Here is an 18,477-nt window from a genome sequence, read left to right as displayed (position 1 = left end):
CTCTCTCTCTCTACTCTCTCTCTCTCGTCTCTCTCTCTCTCCTCTCTCTCTCTCTCTCTCTCTCTCTCTCTCTCTCTCTCTCTCTCTCTTCTCTCTCTCTCTCTCTCGTCTCTCTCTCTCTCTCTCTCTCTCTCTCTCTCTCCCCTCCCTCCTCTCTCTCTCTCTCTCTCTCTCTCTCTTCTTCTCTCTCTCTCTCTCTCTCTCTCTCTCTCTCTCTCTCTATTATTCTCTTTCTTTCTCTCTTTCTCTCTCTCACCCCGTTTTAAAGATTTATCTACGCACACCCATGCTCCACATGGAATTATATTCGGTATTGCTCTATAGACAAAAGCAGTGGTGAAAGCACAGACAGTGATCTGGATTGACAATATGTACCCGGGAATGACATGAACTCTGTGTTAGTTAGATATTTAGACACACAGAAACGGCAATTATTGTTGATATGACTGTTGATATTTGAACAGTTGTGATACACAGGATATGAACAAAATAGTGTGTGGTCGTTCAGCTCAATAGTGTGAATAAAACATTTCTGAATCATGACTATGGTTGTTTGCTTTCTGGAAGAAATTTGACCAAAAATAATGACCATTAAATTTTGCGAAAAATTGAAATGTTGACATCAAAATCAACATAAATTCATTTTTTTCGATCAAATTTAAGAAGTGAGGTATCAAAATGACCGCAATAAAATAACAAACAGATATATTAACAAAACAAACTACTATAAAAAGATTCATTTCAGAAAAAATAACGATTTTATGATTTTGTTCACATTTTTGGTAAATTTCACTATGGCGGCCATCTTGATGATGTCATAGCCGGAAGTTCGTCCCAACTTACGCAATGTTAACATTTATTTTCGTGATCAGGGCGTCATGGGGCTTCAGAAAAATATTGGTTCGGAGGTTTGTGGCGGGGGGGGGGGGGGCGTGCACGGTGGACCCTTCTAGCTTCCGGACTACACAGAATTATGATTTTCGGATCTTATTGAGTATCGTGACTTAGTGTTCGCTAACGGGGGGTTTCTTATAAGTGAGGATTCAGCAGCAAGAATAGCATTTACTCGCGGCCATGCAGAAACAGTCGAGTCGGAGAGACGTCGAAAAAACGAGAAAGCTTGCTGGCGTCTGTATCCACGTTGGACGTGCGATTGAGCGAATCAAACATGTCAAAGTCCTCAGCACCATCATGTCAATGAATATGTTTCCCCATGCTGACAATATCATCACTATTTGCTCTGCCACTGTTAATTTGCATCCTCGACTTGTCGATGTTAAATAAAGAGAGAGATAGATAGATAGATAGAGATAGAGAGAGAGCGAGAGCGAGAGTGAGAGTGAGAGTGAGAGTGAGAGTGAGAGTGAGAGTGCGAGTGCGAGTGCGAGTGCGAGTGCGAGTGCGAGTGCGAGTGCGAGTGCGAGTGCGAGTGCGAGTGCGAGTGCGAGTGCGAGTGCGAGTGCGAGCGCGAGCGAGTGTATTTGCATGTCTTTTTTTTTACTTCATTTCCATTTGTCATTTACAAAGTTATGTCGATATAACCCAGTCTTAAAATATGAAATAATAATAACAATAATTACTAAAAGTCAGTGATAATTTGTTTGTCAATCAAAAATTTATTTTACCTAATACAATTATTCATTATATCTGCATTTGCTATAGTTATGACAACTAGCTTAGAAACCTGTAGCAGTAAATGGTCAATTCACGGTTCGGATTTAATCACAAGCTCACAAAATCAGCAAACATGAATGTATGGACAGTTTTGTTAGCTGAAATAAGCAACATCTATTAACTGACGTAGGTGCATTCAATTAGAAAAACCTATGATCATTTTTAATTTTCAAATTTAAAAATCTGTTATACACGGTACATAATTAGTAATATCTTTGTTAGATACACATAATCACCCAAGTAGATTAATACACAGAAATTACTTATATAAAGCCAATAATACAAGTATGCTAGTAATTAATAGTATAAGTAATTAACTCTGGAAATGTGTCGCATGTCCTGTGTCCCTACAGAGTACTATAGCAGTATACGTACTGCTCGCCGACAGAATTTTGCAACGTACGTAATCCTCTCCACGTGCAACTCGCATTTTATCCATACAATAAAGTCAATATAAAAGGACGTGAGATAAGGGGACGGATAGGTATCGAACTGCTCCTTGTCAGAGCTGTCAGTTTCCTCGCCATTATCGCCGACAGGGTGGATCGTGTCAAAGAACATGGCGTTGGAACATGCCTGCTTCAAGGAAAGGAGAACAGCATCACTCGAAAGCTGAGCTTTTTCTGTTCCAGACACTGAAGTTACACTTTTTTTTCTGGCACCTTTTAAAGTGTCCTGTGAATCTGGGATGGTAACTGGCTGTAACTGTAACATAAAATGCACCTATTAAAATAAACTACTACAATATAATCAGGAGTGAATAATAATAGATTTGTAGATATAGTGTAGGCTCTGGGGTGTTGTTCGTGTACATAACTCTTTTTAGAGCAAAACCATATATTTTCTCATTCCTTATGGTAAGACTCTCAAAAAAAGTTTGGGTAACACTTCTGGGTCAAGCACGTTTTTTCTGTACAGCTAATTATGTGATTTTTGGTTAGATGCCAAAGTGAAAAAATGACAATATTGAAGTTTCAGAGCATAAATATTTATTAAGCAACCATAAACTTTCAAATTGCACTGAATTACATTGAATGAGTATTACTAATAACTTTCTAGCATGATTGGTTGCCATAAACTTTGTTTAATGGTACGAAATGGCTACATTTTGCTCAATTTTAGCCAAAAAATAGCCAAAAATTGCGTTGACTTTGAAAGTAGCTATAAGTATGATTGCTTCTCACTCACTCAATATTGTTGCTAGAGCTACCAAAATTGGCCAAAAGTTCTCTTATTAAGTGCCCTAAGTGACCCAGCGTTCAAAATGATGCTTCCCCGCTCTATATGATGCACAGGGGGGCTATTGTAACTCAGGGTCAACCCTACCCCCAAATAGCGCCTTTTGCGAATTTCGTCAAATGATGATAACTCCGTAAGTAAGTGATATAGGAAGTTGATTTTGTGGCAACATATAGGTTTTTTGACACCAAGGAATTGATTGACACCATTATTATACATTTTGGAGTTCACCTAATTAGAAGAAGTATAAGATGTCTGCCAAAAGCGATAATTAAGACACGAATTGTCCCATAGAAAGATGATTGAAGGATATACATGCATCATAGAACTGTACAGGTGGACGCTTTAGTGAAAAATAATGCCTAGGTATAATCTAGTCTAAAATAGTCCTTGTTACCATACTCAGTTATAAATATATACAATGTATCTACCCTAACCGAACTAGAGACAAGAACAACTGAACCGAGCATGCTAGACAACATAGCAGAACCCAACCTAATCCTATCAAACAATTGGGTTTTTACAATCATGTGGTAATGTTTTCCTGCACTTACAAAATTTACCACATTTCACCCTAGCCTTTCTACATGGGCAAGTTGACCTTGAACACTTAGCACATGAACAGGAGACTGACCAATGAGGCTCGAGGGGTTTCCACGATGTTGCGGGTACCAGTGGTCGTTCACATAGCCACAATCCTCTGGCTTCAGTGTCTCAACGTTTTCAGGGTCGAGGTGGCACTCCAAGGCATGGTTGATGGTGTAGGCATTGTAGGATGCACGCTTGATATGAGGCAGGAGTCCCTGACTAGTCGGTGGTAGGCTGTGGAGGGAACCCTCTTTGCTGAAGTGGAAAACCTCTGCTCGATATTCAGAGAAACACTTAGCATTGCTACCTCTTTTCAATACCTTCACTGAGTAATGCTCGGCGTTGCGGGTCATAGCCGGAGAGAGGGTTGGTGATTCCCTGAAGTGTTTCAGCAACTTTTCAGGCTCTGCCTTTAGAGCTGTCTTCTTTGTACCAACTTTGCTGGTTATGTCACATCCTGTAAGACTGTGTATAGCCGGCAGTACTGCACAGAGCCGATTACTCAGGCGCTGGAACAGGGTATGAAGGGGTATATATTGAGTTGTATCTCCCATTCCAGCTCGCACCCACAGCGACTCAAGGTTGTGTTGGTGAAAGACGGGCATGTAGTAGAGCAGAGCAACAATAACATCTGTATCGTTGGAGATTACAACACACACTTTGTGTCCTGCATTGAGAGAGTCCAAGACGTGGATGAGTATTCAAAGGTAAGCTTCTTCAAATGACGATTTAAGGTGTGGCAATGCTTTTTCCAGGCCTTGATGGACCATGATGCACTGCCAATCCTCGTCTTTTTTGGTCACTTGTCCGAGTACAGTGGGATATTGTAATGTTTCTGAAGTATTTGAACGAAGATGGCAGTAGATTAGCTTCTCGAGAAGAAGCTTATTCATGTTTGACGGCCAGAATCTCCCCATCTCCTTTGGCAGAGGTGTCTTTGGTTCAATTGAACTGTACTCTATTGGTACAGTTTCAGTGCACCTCTTTCTCTCACTATCATTCACTGAGGGTTCATCTGAGTACATGTCGAACACATAGTCACATCGCCCGAACTGATGGTATACATCCGAAATGGATACAAATTCTAAGAGGAGATCCTTGAAGCTGGAGAGGCTATAGTCACACGAACCTTACGAACTGTGGCCATTATGTCTATGACATATGAAGTGATGGCGAAATTGAACCTTTTCTGTGATGAAGTGGTACATATGTCCACTGGCACTGATCTACACGGAACACAAATAGAAATTATGAGTAGGCCTAGTTTTTTATGTATGTTGGACCAGTTACATGCACACATTTACAATATTTTAGTCAATATAAATAATGTTACTAAATTATATACCGTCGAACCATAGAATGAGAGATGTACCTTAGCACAAAAATTATACCTGCTGACACTGGCACTGCTGACTAGATACAATAATGTAACCCAACAAGTACAACCCCTACTCTTGTTGGGTTACATTATTGTATCTAACTGCTGACATGCAGTGCTGTATCGCGACTGTGCATTACTCATAACACTGAGCCATAACAGTTAACAGTAACACTGACACTGTCACTGAGCCACTTTGCATGGTTACAAGTAAAGATTTTGACAAAATTACGTTTGTAAACAATATATACTTACTGATAAGCTTGAAACGATTTGAAGTTTTTTATCGTTGCACTGGTATATGTTCCTGTTTATGGCTCATTACGTTTCTTTTTTACGATTCCACCGCATAAACACGGGTTAGAAGCAAGACTTTCTACCAACCAGAAAGTGCGCATGCGCCAAAATGACGTAGTTTGTTTACCAACTTGAACGCCGCTATATATAGTAACAAGACGAGAGGCCAGTGTACAAATCTTTCATGTGAACGTGCATATGGGCGCGTCCACAGTAAATGTAGAAAAGTGTGCCATGGACCATGAAATTTCAAATGGATTATTTTTTAATTTGATGAAAAAAGGTGCGTGCTGCAGAAAAGTGACCTGATGACGTCAGAGCGTAGTCCGTTTTAAATAAATTTAGGGGGGAAAATTTTGCATGGTTTTCAATTCTTTGCCGCGTGGTTAACCCCTCGACAGAGGCGCGCTTTTCCAGAGTGGTACATGTATGCACTGTCTAATCATTCATGCTATTAAAGCGATTATTGCGAGAATTTTCCAGTGTTTTCCCCACTTTCATGATACCTACCGTTATTGCTTGAGTAACAGCAATTGTGTAGAGTAACAATAAAATGGCTTAGAACCTTCGTATTCACCGAAAACTGCCAGTTTCAAACTAATCGTTTTTGTAAACATTCGTTTTCTGTCATCTTGAACTAACAGGAAGTAAGGATTAGCTTGTGGCGCCACCGCTTATCTGCCAACCCACAGTGCAGCGTGGTGCAGCACGCACTTGTTTTCAATTGAAGTGCCTTGCATTAAAAGAGGTCAAGTCACATTTTCATCATTTAGAGAAAAATGCAAAAATATCAATATTTTTATTTAGCGAGATTTTATCATATATTTGATGCCAGTCCATAAGAGTGCAGTATGTACTGTAATTTCGGTATGTTTTTGATAACGATTTATGTGTTTATCCATTAGTTTAAAGAAAATTAGTGTTTGCATTATAGAAGAAGGGGTCATGTCCACAGTGGACTTGACCCCATTTTTTCACCACAAACTCAAAAACCACTAAGGTGTCAACATTATTGCATAGATATACAAGCTTATTGTCTAATATTCACATTGATGTTTGTTTCCAACCAAGTAGGTCCACTCCAGTGTGGACTTGGCCACCCTGTTTTACCGAATCAAGCATATATGATACAGTGTACTTGTATTGTCTCTTTTATTCTGTAACAAAATACCATTCCAACAGGAAAAGCAAACATTAACATTAATGAGTTTGCATCCTCACATGCCAGGAGTTTAGGCCTATAAATCATTGAAAACATTGAGCTCGAGGATGTGCTGACTGAGAAACCCTGGCAAGCGAGGATGATTTTCAATAACTCTGAATCAACACTGGCAAAATATAATGATTGTTATCAACAATGCAAAGAGTTGTTCACACACCCAAGTCTTAATCAATATATCTCCGTCACTGTCCTCCCCATCACTGCCATTGATATGTCGGACACTGATATTAATCGAAGGCCAATCATGATGTTTCAGGTCAATGTAATATTTATACTGTTCTGGAAGTGTTCCTTTATTTATTATCTTTTCCATCAAGTCCTTGTATTTATTGTATTTGATTCTCACATATCCATCTGCATACTTTCTTGGTATCTCAGCTTCAAGGTCAGCATGCCTTTTCAGAACCTTGAACTTTATCCAGCTCTCAATATCATTAAGGGTACATTTGCCCCGGATTTCATCGGGGTGATCAACCAATGATGTTACACCTGTTTCTATGTTTAGCTCTTCACTCTTCCCATACGAGAACCACATAATATTCCGCATGGTTACACTGTTACCAGTTTCCAGGTTTTTTAGCATTGTTGTTTTTATCACTGACTTCCTTGGAAAATTGCTTGTAATCCAACATATCATCAGTTCTTAGTTTTACAGCCTCGAAAGGATTTGACGTACGTGCAGATTTCAGGATATTGATATAATCCTCATAAGGGTACATATGCCATTTGTGTCCTCTTGTACTTTTCAATAACTCCAAAATCACGATCATTTGGAAGGAATGTATGCCCTCTTGTTAGAAAGTAATGATCGATTCTGCTGAAACGTTTCATCTTTATCAGGCGCATCAAATAGGAAAACACAATTTTGTTTTTATTGTGTCCACCACATCCATCTGAGAATAGAACTAAATGTGATCATCTAGATGGATGTGTATTGAGATAGTGATTGTGCATACATGCAGCATTATTCCCACAGTTATGAATTCCAAAGTTGTAGGTCCATAACTGTCTTGCATAGAACATGTCACTGTTGTGCAGTGTTGGTGTAGGCAAATTCTGCTGAAAATGAAATGTCAGCATTTCTACCTCACCAGTTTGTGCTTTCTCCATGAAGCTTTTCAGAGTCGCATATCACTTTTCAGCTTTTCTATGATGAAATTCCAGCTGCGATTGTAGTTCTGTAACTTTATTGGTATCTCCCTGCATTCTAGCAGCACTGATTTCATTATCCAGCCTATCACAATGAGTGCATGTGTCAGAACGTGGTTGGCCAAAACTAAGGTTGAAGTCATGGTTGAAGGTATCACTATACAAATAGTACTTCACTTTAGGATTGATCTTTTCTTTTCGCCTAAGTTTCGCCAACTGGTCAGGCTCATTCTGCATTAGGCACACTAGCCACATCCGGCGAATATTGAGATTTTCATGAAGGTAGTTACGATTCAGATTTTTTATTCTGCTATAGTGTGACTGACGTTTTGGAAATGAATCAATGTGCTGTTTAACCTTGTCCTTGATGTCCTCACTAACTTTCAGGTGATTTTCATGTTTTCCCCTTCTATCAGTTGGAGCAACTATGTCTTGGGCAGCAGCTTTCTGTATTCTTTCAAAGCGCTTTTTAGTTATTCCAAAGTTTGACATTAATGCCCGCTTACAAACCAATATGTCATTGCCATCACTATCTTTCACTGAATACTGAAATTTATTTTGACGTGCCTGTGTGCCTGTTCGTTCACCAGCTCTTGGACGTCGACGTTTAATGGGCAAACATTTGACACAGGCAAAAAGATGACTGTCTTGAAGATTTTTATCTGCAATGCCCCAAAATGATTTGAAAATGTCATTGGGTCCTGCTTCTCCAAACTTGTCGAAACATTCATGTCTGCATTTACATGGCGGGCCAATTGAAGCAGATGGAATAACCTTCCCTTTTCTAGTGCGATATTGTTCACCAGATGCCCTCTTTTGCTTTTGAACATTTGCTGCCCATTTGCTAGGAGTGCTCTTTTTTTACCCTTAGGCTGATCATCATTTGCTGGAAGAGGGGGTCCGATGGCTGCAGGGGGTTGATTGGCTGCTTGGGTAGGAGGCTCTTCAGTAGGTCCATCACCTGCTGGAGGAATGGGTCTGGTCAGCCCTACACCTTCTATGCGCCTGTCATCCTCTGTATCATCGCTGGTTCCATCTGATTCTGAAGGCTCATACGTAGCATCACTGTCATTGTTATTCACACTCATGAATTTTCATCACCGACACAAATACAAGTTTACCAATTCTGCCATTAGGCATTGTCGCGACACGATAAAATCCATTGCTGTTATGATGTGTTCATATCCAATTTTCTATGCTATAACTGCATAAAATCTTAGTATTTTTAATGTTGGTGTAATCAGTGATATTTTCGCTGTCAGGTGAGACTATATTCAGCTATATTTAGTTTTTCTGAGCAAAAATCTCGCAATAGTCATTTTAATGTATGTAGGTCTTAATAAGAGCCATATCAGCATTTGTAAAAATAGTATGGCCTTTTCTGTCCAGAACTGGCACTTGCAGTTGAACAACAAGGTCTTCTTCGTTTTGCCATGATGTTTGCTCCAACCATTCGTAGTAAGAACCTGCAAAAGCAAATAAAACATCTTTATTACCTCCACCCAACGGAGTTGGAGGAGGTTATGTTTTCGCTCTCGTGTGCGTGTGTTCGTGTGTTAGTGTGTTCATGTGTTTGCGCGATTGATATTAGCGCGTCAGCCAGCGAGCCAGCGAGCGTGTACATGATAACAAGCAGCAGCAACGAGCGGCTGCTACAAGCGAGCGCACAGCAAGCCAGCATGCACATGTTAGTACGCTGGCGTATATCCTGGGTTATTCGTGTGTTCGTGAGTCGTATGGCGTATGGCGTATGTCGCTGGCAGAGGTATGCACTCCGCGAGTGCACTCTGTCTAGTTAAACATGCCGTTAGCATGGTTAGCCATAGAAGGTTGTCATATGAGTGTGTCCATCCTCTTCATTCACAGACAAGTAGGGGTGAGTATTGCGACCAAAAACCGTATTGCAATATATTGCAATACGACAAAACCGTATTGCAATATTTTCCAATACGTATTGGGAAGTGTATACCATGCATGATATAGTAACAATTTGATGGTTTTAATATCATCATATATTGTATTATATGACATGATTTAATTTCTCATGTTTTTCTTGAGAAACAGAAGCACAGCAATGTTTTCCGCTGACAGTGCAGCCCTCTGTGCCGTAACAATGTCACCCGCTGTACTGAATACCCTCTCGGAAGGCACTGACGTTAGCCTGGAATACACAAGTACCTCCTGCTGTATAAATTGGCTAATACTGGTACTGAACTTGAAACAGTTGGTGCTCGCTTCAGTTTGTATCTGCCTGCGGGCGCCGGCTGGCACTCAGCGGTGAGCGATAGCGTTATATAGACTCCCTGTTGCTCCTCGTGCTCTGCAGCGTCGCGCACACAGCTCTTGCCACACTTCTTGCCTGCGCAGTAGACGCGCAGTGCTCCATGCAGTGGCCGGGGTTACCAGTAATTACTGTATGCGTCGTTCGCACGCATTGGTGCTTTCGAATATATACACGCCAGTGCATTAATTTTCGGAGCCATTAACAATATAGATAAGGCAAGTGTCAAGTAATTTATTTCTTGTTATACCACCGTATCGTTAAAATATCGATATCCGAGTTGTATCGCAGATATAATCGCGTTTCAACATATTGTGCTAATGCTAGTACCGCCCCCCTCCCCCCCCCCCCCCCCCCCCATTAGCCGGGTATATTCGTTACACCCATCCTACACGCCGCCGCGTGGTATTAACTCCTTACCAGTTTGTTTCATATATTTTCACATTATACGGTGGTCCTCTTGTGTCCACAGCCAATGATCAATCCGCAATGTAGACTTTGGCCGCCAACATCTCACAATGGTATATGCACCGAGGATAAACCTGGTGCCCTGAAAAAAAATAAAACTTTATGTCTAAACCCTGTCAAATATCATACCAAAGCTTGCATTATAACATTAATGGTGCATTAAATACACATGTATGAATGGAATTTAATTGTCCACTCACCTCAGCGAACATCTTGGACTGGCTGACTTATACCTCCGGCATCTGTCAGTAACCTCACTACTCTCTGACAGATGGCTGCTACACTAGTACGACTCTCGACCACCTCACCAGTCACGTCATCAACTCTCCACACTGTTCTCAAGTTTTATTTCCTGGAAAATTAAGTAGGTATTTATTGCAATAATGTAAAACATAGTAAGTACTACAAGAACATGATGCATCGTTAAAATCTACAAGAGCCCAGTGTGAATGGAAGAGGCTCAACGCTCAGAACTCATATAGAGACTGTGCATTATCACCTCAGCATTCTGTGTCAGTCACCTCACTCTTTTCGACGATGTTGCTATACTAGTGTAACGGGTTTTTCGCACTCCTCCGCTAATCGCCTAATTAACCGCCGTCGACTACTACATTGCCGTGATATGTACGCAGTGCGTTGTCGACTCGCCCATGACAGGGCCTTTACATCCCGTCCTTTACGCGATTCCGATCACTAGCGGTCGGCGACGAGGGGGCAGAGGCAGCCAACACCGAGCGCGAGAAAGGGGGGGCGTCCGGGTCGTCCAGTTGGAGATACAGTAGGCTGGAGGGGGGCGGTCGTCAAGAGTGAGAAGTGCAAGTGTGCAGTAATTAGTAGAACTAGAAGTGTTTATTGCTGCAACCACCAAACCGATGTGTCTGCCGCACACTCATCCGCTATAACGATCACTATCAGTGTACGTAGTCTATTGCACTACCATTATCACTACTAGCTACGACATACAGCTACGCTCGGGTACTAGCTACAGCATACAGCTAACAGCTACTGGTACTAGTACAGCATACAGCTACAGCTACGGTTACTGCCTACAGCATCAGCTACAGCTAACGTGGGGGTACTAGCTACGTAGCATACGCTACAAGCTATAGTACTAGCCTACAGCATAGCTCAGTACGTAATAGCTCAGCATCGTACAGCTACGTGGTACTTAGTACAGCATACGAGCTTACAGTCGTACTAGCTACACATACGTACAGCTACAGGTATAGCTAAGCATACAGTCTACAGCGTAGGTACTGCTACGCATACGTACAGCTACGGTACTAGCTACAGCCATACAAGCTACAGCTACGGTACTAGCTACAGTCATACAGCTTACAGCTCGTCTAGTACGCTACAGTACAGCTTCGGGTACGTTAGCTGACAGCATACAGCTACGCACGGGTACTAGATAACAGCATACGCTTACAGCTACACGGTACTAGCTACAGCCATAAGCAGCTACAGCACGCCGGTCCTGACCTACAGATAGCTCAGCTACAGCGCGGGGTACTTAGCTACAGCATACAGCTACAGCTACGGGTATAGCTCGCAGCATACAGCTACAGCTACCGGTCTGCTACGGATACAGCTTACAAGATGACGGGTACTAGCTACCAGATCGCATACAGGCGCTACGGTACTGCGTACGCTCTACAGTCCTTCAGCTACGGTACTAGCTACAGATACAGCTACAGCCTACGTACTAGCTACAGCATACAGCTACAGCTACGGTCATCTACGCTACAGCATACGAGCTACAGCTAGCGGTACTAGTACAGGCATAGGGGCTACAGTACGGTACTAGTACATGCATACAGCTACGCTCGGTACTAGCTTCAGATACACTATATGATGCATATGTTCCGACATATTTTTTAGCCTGCGTAACGCTACCGTATTTATCTCTAGCTCTACACTCGCGGGCTACAGACGGTGCGGCATCGTGCCGCAGGCCACACGAGAGCCGCCGGCAAGCTGTTCTGGGCGATGTCGGACGGGAGAATGGTTCCACCGCAGCCGTAATGTCAAACTGCAGCAGAAAAACTACCCAGCGTTGCACAGCAGCCCTCAGAGTGGGCGTCAATCATGTTTCGGCGCGAGATCCCCTCCCGTAGAGCTCCCCGCCGCGCGAGCCCCCACCGGCCCGTCGCCGGTGTCGCAGTCTCCTTCACCGGCCTTCCTACATTATTTCCTTTGCCCCGTCGGCGTTGTTCCGCCTGATCCAGGGTGTTTCTGTCTTGCCAGTTGCGGCTGCCCGCCTCCCATGCATTCCACCTCAGACTCATCGCCAGTGCATCCAGGTCCGACCTCGCCTTCACGTTGCCATCCGGGGAGAGGTCTCCAGAGGGCGCCGCAAGGTCGAATGACGTCCTGCAGCAACTGCCTGGCTCTTTCGTCTTCTGGCTGCCCTCAATCCTTTTCCCGCCTGACCAGCAGTTGCCATCGATGCTCTGGGCGGCGCCGCATGGCGTTCCACCAGATACCTCCCTCCTGCTGCGCATTCGCGTGCCCCACAACTTGCCGCTGGACTGGCAGGCGAGCACTGACATGGCAGCGCATTCGCAGAGTCTCTTAGAGCCTACTCTGCCCCCCTCCCCACTTGCGCGGGGAGTGATGCGTCTGGTGTCCCATCCAACGCCCCGCATCTCCAACTCGACCCGACTGTTGGGTCTGGTGTTTCGTCTGTCTCGCCCATTCACGTCGCAATCTGGTTTACGGAGCCCTCAATGTGTAACGGTTTTTCGCGCCCTCTCTCCCTAATCGCTAATGTAACCGCCGTCGGACTTACTACCATTGGGCCGTGAGTATAGTACGGTTGCTGTTGTCGCCGCGCACCCTGCAGGGCCGTTACTCCCCGGTTCCTTTACGATGTCGCATCACTGAGCATTCGCGACGAGGCAGAGGCAGCAAACACCCACGACGCCGAGAAAGGCGGGAGGGGTCCGCAGGCGGTGTGTCTGAGGGGGTGCGTTGCGGTGCGTCCAGTGAGGATACAGCATGGTGTCGAGTCGCCGGGGGACCGGGATGCTGATAAATTTTGCATTTCTAGGCATCAATGCTCTAAGTGAGAAGTGCAAGTATGCTGAGTAATTCATGCATGAGAAATAGCTATCTGCAGAAGTCGATTGCATCTTAGACGCAATCTTTTAATCCAAAAAAGAAATGTTTGTCTGCGCACATCATGCCGCTGGTCCCGTACATAGACTGATCACGTAATTTCGCAGTCGGTGTAGTAGGCCTAATTGCTACCTATGACACATTATCACATACTAGCTGGCCTACAGCTACCGCTACAGTGTGTGGTGTGTGTACGGTACTGGCTACAAGCATACGTACAAAACTAGCTACCTTTGGGTATAGCCCTACAGCAATACAGCTACAGTACGCGTGTGGGTACTGCTACAGCACTAGCGAGTGTCACAGCTTTTGACCCAAACCCCCCCCAAGTGGCCTTCGGCAAGCTGTTATTATAAGACTAACAGAAAAGATGATCAGGCGTCAACAAACGCCAAGTATCGCCCTTTGATATCTTCGAATGGAACTCACTTTTCAACGAATTACAATTCGCTGCATACTCGCCCCTGACGGTACAAGTACTCAGCATACAGCTACAGCTACGGTACTAGCTACAGCATACAGCTACAGCTACGGTACTAGCTACAGCATACACTATATGAATGCATATGTCCGACATATTTCAAACACGCTGTAGCCTGTAACCGTACCGTATTTATCTCTAGTCTACACTGAGGCTACAGACTGTCAGTATACCTTCCGTACATAAATCCTACACTATACTTATACATACCACACTAGTAGTAGTACTACTACTAGTACCGTACGCGCACTACGAGGCACTCACAATAGCACTACAATCTACTGTACGCGCACGGTTAAGTTAACATCGGACGCATTCTAAAAACACAACTGCCCGCCATCCCTCTCTGGCGTATCTCCCCTTCGCGCCGTTTTCTCTATTGTTCTCACTTCCTGGAACCGTCCTCGCGGCTAGCGCCATCTCTCGTAAAATAAACTGCACATCGTGCTACCGAAACGCACGATACCAAAAGCGAATCTGCTACACTAGTATGACCCTCGACTACCTCACCAGTCACAGTCATGTCATTACTATTGGCAAATGATTCAAGGCCTTCGAAATCTTGAAGTATGTCTGCTCAGGAGCATGTTTGATCTGACACCGAAACACCATCCAGGACCAAGTCGTCTGTCATATCTGTAAGGAAGGTTAAGGCAATTCATTAACAAACAGGAAGCAACATTTATGTGTTATTACCAATCAAGTTCAAAAAAATAGACTCCAGTGTGGTGTCATTAGGGCTGTAACGATTGACCGAAATCGAATCGGATCGCAATTCTCTTCCATCGATCCAATCCTCGATATTTTTCCCCGTATTTTCAATTCCACTTCGATACCACTTTTTTCCCTCCAATAGATGGCGGCACTACGCCAAATTGTTAAATACGCCTACTACTACTACTATATTACTACTAGTACTACTATTATGCCAAATTGCTAAATAAAATTGAGAAAAAAGAAAGAATGTAATAGTTGGTTAAGAGTTTTTATTGCAAAATAATGAAAATATAAAAAATAAGATAACATTTCAATATTTTTGGAATCGAAATGAAGGAATCGAATCAAGAGGCTAATATCGAGATACGGATCGAATCGAGAGGCTTGTGTATCGTTACAGCCCTAGGTGTCATGTTACCATTGTCAATATTTAGTAAGAAACGTTTGCGAATTTGCTGTGTACAATGCACCCCAATTTCTGTTTCCACTGCTGCAAGAATGCTGAAGCGCTAAAGTGACAATATCATGCAGTACAATGTGGCGTCATGAGAGCGCTAATTTTCTGTCCGGACAAAATTGAAATGGGGCTGAATCATTTGTTTTAAACAGTACACTTTTTAAAAAAGGATACCATAAAAAATCAAATCAGTGTCTTCTGTCATTCGTCACTGGCAAAAAAGCCACGAAGTGGTTCGGGGTCCACAGTGCTTATTCATCAGATATACGAATTGATGACCACATTATGGTTGCCACGCTGGCAGAACGGTCTCTACATGCTCGAGGTTCAACAATGCGATTCAGAAGGTCACGTGTTGCCTTGCCACCTGCGTCTGGGTATATTGACTGGATTGGGCACTGCAATACACTAGCCAGTGCAAATATGGCCCACATGTCCATGTAGCTGCCATTGGCGAGAGTTTTCATGGCAACCTGACTAAAGGCATCTGCAATAACGTGCGTGCTGTTAATTCTCTGCCCCTCTGGTAACTTGGCTTCAGAAAACACTGAGCATGAATGCCAGCTTTTTCTGATTCTGATTCTCATTCGGGTGATGGATGCCCTTTGTTGAGGTATTCCTCCGACATGTAACATGAGGCATGTAATGCCATTTCTATAGCGATACGAACTCTCATTTCTTTCCAGTAATTCTAATGTCGGAATGCGAACATACTCCCACACCTGGGAAGACAGTTTCCATCTGCATCGATTGAAACTGGGAAGAGGGAACCATATGAGTTCAGAGAGAATGCAATGTTATCAACCGTACTCTTTGTACCAACCACACTGACTTCCTTTGGTTGGCAGAGCAATTCATACTTCTCAACCACTGGTAACACATGAGAGAGCAGATTACGGCCGGTGCATATATGTTGGTCTCCTAGAAACCGTTTACGTTCGTTCAGTGATTTATGCCTGAATGTGAAACACTGATTGAGACTGGTTAGTGTTGTGTATGGGACACAGTTTCTTAGTGTATGTAGATGAGGGTTCTAAACCTTGACCGACGTCAACCTTGGAGACAGTCTTTTTTGATATTGCTGTTCGTTCTGGCGAACCGAGAGAGTCTCTCTTTCTGACCACGTTGTTGAGTGTCTGTAGCATATATGAACCCTGGATCATTCAGTGTTGAGCTCGTTTCACGGATAAACCTGCAAAACTCTGAGAACGGTGGGAACGCCACGCCGTAGTCTTTCTTGTATCGTGTTTCTCGGTTCGTCCACTTATTCTGTAGACTAGGGCAGCTTGCTGACGACCGGAATCACGCCCGATGACGAGTTAAAGTAGCCGAGCACAATCTGATACCTTGGGTCTTCCATGGTGGATTCTGAATCTCTGACAGAATGTCGGACAGTTCGAATAACTGTTTGGAGTCCTTGTTCCCTAGCTGGGGAAATCGAGCTAGCTTCTACCTCAATGACGCTTCAACCATCTCAGGAGCACCATATCTTTCCTCAAGTCTCTCCCAAAGTCTCTCCAAACCCCTCGCAGGGTTAGCCGCATTAGACGATCTAAGACTCGCAGCATGTTTTCTTGATTTAGGCCTAAGCCATTTCAGTAGTAAGTCGAATTCCTCCGTTGGTGTCACACCGAGTCCTGATAGCACGGAGCGGAAAGTAGTCTTCCATACTGAGAAAGTCTCTGGCTGGTCGTCGAAGGTAGTGAATCTGTGTAAGAGAAAATCTTTTCTCAAAAGAAAGTGTGATGTCAGAATACCCCATTTCTCTGGGCGCGTAAGAAAGAGCGTTAGGGTCGAGCCTTGGGTACTCATGAACTGCGCCAGCTGTTTGTGGCTTTGGGTACTCACGGACTCCACCAGCTGCTTGATCGAGAGGTACGTAGTCTACAGAAGAAGGCAACGTGGGATACACGTGGCTCGGCTGTGGTGTTGGTAGAATGCTGACCGGTTTGTTATGGTATTCTTAAAGCTGCTTCACTTGATCAATAACAAACTGTTCTGTTCGTGCCTCAGTATTTTCCTCAGGTACCGATATTGCTGCACGTGAACCACTTGATTTGCTGTACGCGTTCAACTCCGCCTCCACGACTGCCACATCTTTTTCCCTGTCAAGGACTTTTATGTCCACCTCGAGTTCCGTTTTCTTCCTCTCTGTGGCCGCACGAGCCCTTGCTTCGTCTTCCTCTATTTGTGCTTTTTCTTTGAGTAGTTATGCTTCCTTTCTTTCAAAGTCGAGAACAGCTGGTGGCCCCAGTCTTTGTCTGGTGCCTCGCCCTCATGGAGCTTGTAATTGAACCAACAAGTTCTGATTTGGACTTCCTTGAGGTCCCCCATGTACGTGACTGCCTGCTTCCCACATTACTTCCTGCTTTCTGTCCTGCAAGTACACTGTCTATCCCTTGTAACACGTATGACACTCTACCTTCTATAGATCTATATATTATGTCTCGGGCAGCAAGTTCCCTCTCACTTTGGGGAGTGTTAGTTCTTCTCAGGTAATCCTGCAACGGGGAAGTTTATGTTTTGTACTCTACAAACAACGTTGTCAGCTTGCCTTTAATTTGCACTTAGTGGTCCCGTGGGGCTTGCACTGGCAGTCTCACATTGTTGCTCCAGTAGTGTAGTAATGAGGTACATTCGAAAACAATAGGCATATAGGGGGCGCTGATAAGCAACTCGGTCCTGTGCAACAACTGCTGCGCGGTGTTTACAAGTGAAAACTGTACTGTACGTACCGTGTTCTGTTTTTCAACTCGATGTTGTTTTTACCTGGGACAATGCCAACCGAATATTGTGTACTACATTGTGGAAAGAGGGGGAGGACATGCTTTCTCTGTACGTTTTAAGTAGCGACGTGCCTGGATTAGAGCTCTGAGACGATGAGAAAATAACTACTCTGAGACCTTCCAAGTACGCGCGTGCATGTCAAGATCATTTTGATGAATCGTACTACGTTGAGACAACCTAGTTCGTATGGTATGTTTTTTCATTATTAGCAGATTAAGTAATCAGTTGCCCTAATCTTCTTTGTATAAGTATATTTCAAATCAACAGCTAATGCGAAACAAGCTTGACCAGGCTGCGAGATTAATATCAATATTCAATACACATTTTCAATATATTAGTTATATATTACATTACATTACCATTTCTTGGAGGGCAATGGAGCTAATCTGAAACAAATACTTACTTATATTAGTCTTTGCATTGTAGCCAGTATGTTTTTCAGGTTGGGTTAACGCGTTCCTAATCTTGAATATGTATGATCATGCACTCATTAGGGTTAGGCTAGGGGCCTGTGGGTTGATAGAGTATATAAAGTACTGGACAGTCTACTATACAGTAGCCCGAGTAGGTATACATGCTGTATATTGTGATATATATACATATATATATAATTCTGCTA

At 43.4% G+C, this 18,477-nt stretch overlaps 1 long non-coding RNA gene across 1 annotated transcript in view; it reads left to right on the top strand.

Annotated features, from left to right (window-relative positions):
- The first annotated feature begins 15,211 nt into the window (after positions 1 to 15,211).
- Positions 15,212 to 18,477, top strand: part of LOC106813192 — a 4,620-nt gene continuing 1,354 nt past the window's right edge. Inside the window, exons 1-2 of the long non-coding RNA XR_001394438.1 lie at positions 15,212 to 15,222; positions 16,671 to 16,672. This is a non-coding gene — a long non-coding RNA (uncharacterized LOC106813192). The remainder of the gene's footprint in view (positions 15,223 to 16,670; positions 16,673 to 18,477) is intronic.

The sequence above is a fragment of the Priapulus caudatus genome, unplaced genomic scaffold, assembly GCF_000485595.1.
Source record: "Priapulus caudatus unplaced genomic scaffold, Priapulus_caudatus-5.0.1 Scaffold737, whole genome shotgun sequence".
Taxonomy (NCBI): Eukaryota; Metazoa; Priapulida; class Priapulimorpha; order Priapulimorphida; family Priapulidae; genus Priapulus; species Priapulus caudatus.
The sequence above is the reverse complement of the archived record's forward strand: the minus strand, read 5'-3'. Positions and strand labels throughout refer to the sequence as shown.